Below are 4,881 nucleotides of genomic sequence, written 5' to 3'. Positions count from 1 at the left end.
ATTCTATCGCCTGGCTTAGTTTTTCACCTGTAAGATGTACTTATTTAGAGCAAGTTTCTTAACTAGCAAATTAAACCGAGAACCACAGCAACCATATATATATTCTTATGATGTACTTTTCTTTGAGTGGTGTTCTCTGTCTATTCAATAACATTTTCTCAGTTTAATGCTAGCAAAAAACAAAACAAAATCAAAGTGTTTCTATATAAATTTAGTTCACCGTGTTGTAATATCACATGGAATTGAAAAACGAATAGTCGAACCTCTGCTATCTCGATCAAACTTCTCAGGATGATATACTGACTTACCGCAGAAGTTCGACTGAATACGTTTCTCAGTTCCATGGGAGAACCTGGAGAAGCAAAAGCCTGCGCAACGGAAAATACTAAATAAACTTGTAGAGCAGGTCAAGATGTATCATCATGCCAAGTTTCATTCAGATCAGAGAAGTTTGGCTGCAGCCATTTTCATTACAAAGCACAAAATGGATGGTCCCTAACCTCGAGAATCTTCACAATTGTCGACGAGTTGAACTGCACTCATCTGATCAAAATCAAACTTAAAATGGCAGTTCACTTTCAACTGTTAAATAATATGATATGCAGGCTTCTGCTTTCCTAGTTACAGTCTATCCACTGTGGTATGCATATTAGTAGAAATGTGAGAGTGCATATTTATTAAAGATTTGCTTCAAAAAGCGATGAAAGACATAGGCATTCCCGCGGGCGGTGATAACAAGATGCCGGAAAACGAACAAGCAGAAAGAATATGGGCTGAAGAAGTGTAAACGACGACGCGGCGGCCCGTAAAGGTGTTGCCGTCCTATTAAATGAATAATATCAAAAGAAAGAAAAAAAAAGTAAAAAATTTCGCGCTCGTAATCAAGACAGAAAGCAACTAAAGGAAATCTTTGTTTTACGTCCCACGTTATGCCGCTTAGGCTAAAAGAGGCGCTGATTATGAGAAATGATTGAAATGGTGGTGGAATGAAGAAAGTGGGAGGAAACGGGAGAACCCCGCGGTAACCCACCGCACATAGTTTTTGTCCACCATAAAGTTAACTTGGCGGGGGCTCAAGACAGAAAGACGGTTGGAAAAACAAATAAACGATGTTCCATCCCGTAAAAATGTTGGCGACCTATGAAATCAATATTTTTTCTTAAAGAAAAAAAAAAGAATTAAAAAGAGAAAAAAAGGTCAAAATTTCGCGCTCGCTTCGCTCGCGATCAGCAGAGAAAAGAGGACGTGACGCACCCCTAAAAGTGTTGGCGACCGATTGAATAAATATTGTGGGTAAAAAAAAAAAAAAAAAAGTCAAAAATTTCGCGCTCGCTTCGCTCGCGATCAGCACAGAAAGAAGGACGTGACGCGCCCCTAAAGGTGTTGGCAACCGATTCAATACATATTGTCGGTAAAAAAAAAAAAAAAAAAAAACGCTCGCTTCGCTCGCGATCGACATGAAAAAGGCAACGACGTGACGCCCCGTAAAATTGTCGGCGACCTATTCAATCAATATATTCGGTTGAAAAACAAAGTCAAAAGTTTCCCAATCGCTTCCCTGCCGATCGACATAAAAAAAAAGGCAACCCCTTCACCTCTCCTTATGCATTCATCAGTAAACATACAACCATAGATCACAATACCACTCACATCACCTATCAGTTCTCCACGTCCATCAAGATCCAATCATCGCCCTGGCCCTTTATGATGATACACAACATTACATGTTATTGTGTGCATTGCCCCGCGTTACAATACATGACCAAAAAAAAAAGAGAAAAAGAGCTGCACTGCCTTCAGTGTAGACATGTTCGTATTCGTAGAAAATGATTTTAGGTACACGATAGTACAGTAATCTATCTTCACATGCTTCAGATGTGAACGATACCTACACATGAAGAGGGCTCCCGAGGTTTCCTTTTCCAATAGGATGGAGCTCCACCACACTTGCAGAATGACGAGAAGTTATGTTAATAAATATATCCCAGAGTGTTTCGTAACTCGCCCTTGGTCCTAATGATGAAGCGTTCTTCAGATGGCCCCGATGTCTCCACACATGATACTATGCGACTTCTTTTCACGAGGCTCTCAAAGATCACGTTTGTGTCCTAACATTCTCTGCAGATATGACACAGCTGCGATAGCGGATCACAGAAGCCTTTCCTCTCCTTACAAGAGACGTGTTCATTCGAGCATGGGAGTAATTCGACTATCGATCAAATATCTCCCGTGTCACGATAGTAGTCACTTTCAATTCTTCTAACGAAGGTAAGAAAAAATGCTATACAAACTTCCTTTCGGTATATAAAGGATTAGGGGCCCAGAGAATATTTTCTTTCAAGAGGATACATTCTTTTTCGAACACCCTGTATATAGATCCTCTAATTATAACTGCAAACAAAATGTTGATTTTGCAATTGCTTCCATGAGAGAAAATTCTGTGCACTTTCTTTCTGAAGGGCCGGGCCTAAACGTTTTCCTTAATCATTAAATTTAGTAGTTATCTACAATTACATAGTTTTCCATTGTTCTCAAAATAAAGATTTTTCTCTATGAATTGTTGAATGTTGCTAGGGATATTGAAGTAATTCTTTTTAGTGTTTTTTTCTTTACAATAATGTACTGAACGCCTGCATTAAGGAAGTTCGTGTGTCCATCTTGCAAAATGTTTCGTCTTTTTTCATGCCCACTAAGATAAATATTCATTTTGCTCTTTTCTCCGTATGCAAACCACATTTCTTAAAGGCAACATTTTCATACAAATGTAGTACTAAAAACTTCTAATTGGCAACATCTGGGCTGCGAAGAGGAAAAAGAAAGAAATCTCGTACGTATTCGCGCGCAATTCGGAATTAGCCAATGAAAAGCACAAAAGCGGCCACCATCTCTCTCTCTTTCTTATTAACGGTTTTGTACTTTCTGCAGTTCTATCAGTGCTGCTAACCTCTTACTATATCATTGAATATGTATGTTTATATATATATATATATATATATATATATATATATATATATATATATATATATATATATATATATATATATATATATATATATATATATATTTTACAAAAAATCATACTACTACGGAATAATATTAAATGCCTGTAAACCCTCATTTCTGTTTGCACTTTCTGTTACACTACCTTCCCCGAACTTCTTTCAAGTTATTAAGTGCAGAACGGGGAGTTATACATATTTACTTGCGCTTTCACAATATCTGCACATTGTGTAATAATAGGAGACGTATAAAATAAAACTATATACTAATACGTATATATATATATATATATATATATATATATATATATATATATACAGTACACATTCCACTATCCGAGGCTTTCCTTTTCTTTTCTTGCTGACGATAAATTACGCTCTTAGAAATGTTGTCTGAAAACAATAAGAATATGTGCAAAAAATACAATCAGAGGTAGAGGTCTTTAACAGGAACTAAGCAAGGGAGTTGAAAAATTTTTTATGCATGTAAAAAATATAGACATGAACCAACTTGTGAAATAAAAAGACCAGAAAACTACTCTTTCTAAATTATGTGTAAACTTTTTACCGAAAACGAAAGTTGCACGAAAGACTTTTTGTCCCTTTTTTGGCCTCCGGTGCTTGGGGTCCCTGGTTCAATCCCAGCTCGTGCCGTGTGAACTTTGTCGTGCATAAAGACCGTGCTCATGGGTTTTCTCGGGTTTCTCCCGTTTCCTCCCACTTTCTTCATTCAGTACTCATCATCACCGTCTCCTTTAGCGTAACCGGTATAAGTATGCGACGTAAATCTAAAGATTTCATTTCATTTCCCTTTTCTGCTCATACTGCTGATTATGCGCGATTATGCCAACATCCAACTCCGCGGATAATCGTGCGATTACTGTATATACAACTAATACAGATACGTAATTACATTATCAGTTACAGTATCGGTTTTTATTTACTAATTTGCCTCACTTTATTTGCATCCCTGCAGTAAATAATTCTTATCGATAATAGTTAAAATGTATATTACATTTTAGTGCTTCACGACTGAATGATCATCTGCCTTACGTTATCTCGCAGCTGAAGAGGATGCTACACTGAAAACTACCTTGCGTTATAAAGGGTAAGTGAAACATATCTTAAAAATATCTTTCATACATTTCATTGTGTACATTAAAGAATGTAAGTTTGCCTTTTTCCTGTAATCAATACTTAATAAAGGATTTATTTTTATTTATTTATATACAATTTCATACGTGGTTCGTGATAGTAAACTCGATAGGACATAGTGGCACTATGAACATCCGAATCACTCATCATTCGAACATTCAAATATTTATTCGAATATTAGTATATTCCAAGTAATGTTAACGACGTTAATATGCTTGCCTTTATAGTTAATAATGTCAATTCTTACTTAAAACATACTTCCTTAACAGGACATTGAAGAAAAGGTAGTTGCCAACGGCCATACCATGCTGAATATACCGGTTCTCGTCCGATCACCGAAGTCAAGCAGCATCGGGCCTGGTCAGTACTTGGATGGGTGACCGCCTGGGAACACCAGGTGCTGTTGGCATCTCTTTTTCAAATTTCATTATCCTTCAAGTACGAAAATACTAGAAACATTAATTTTATAGTACTTTCAAGAGATAATTTATCAACATTATTTCATAGCGATTAATCGATATTCTAAGCGTTATACCCACTATTTCTTACACTAACAGCCTGTTTATTTGCACGGCACATTAAAATAACCTGATTTCCGATCCGTGTGCACCTACTACTATACTTAACACGGAATGTATTACCACTTTTTAAAAGTAAATTATTATGACTAAGTGTAGATCTCCGGCGAGTAAATGCCTTTCGTATACAAGCACGACACATCTCCGCT

At 36.7% G+C, this 4,881-nt stretch overlaps 1 non-coding gene across 1 annotated transcript; it reads left to right on the top strand.

The window, feature by feature from the left end:
• Window positions 1-4,444: 4,444 nt before the first annotated feature.
• Window positions 4,445-4,563, top strand: LOC145677606 (5S ribosomal RNA). Its single transcript, XR_014129901.1, has one exon. It is a non-coding gene; the product is annotated as a 5S ribosomal RNA (ribosomal RNA).
• Window positions 4,564-4,881: the final 318 nt, after the last annotated feature.

The sequence above is a fragment of the Thermobia domestica genome, unplaced genomic scaffold (genome assembly GCF_964235325.1).
Source record: "Thermobia domestica unplaced genomic scaffold, izTheDome1.hap1.1 HAP1_SCAFFOLD_1089, whole genome shotgun sequence".
Lineage (NCBI taxonomy): Eukaryota > Metazoa > Arthropoda > Insecta > Zygentoma > Lepismatidae > Thermobia > Thermobia domestica.
Note: the sequence above shows the minus strand (reverse complement) of the source record. Positions and strands in the feature narration are given on the sequence as shown.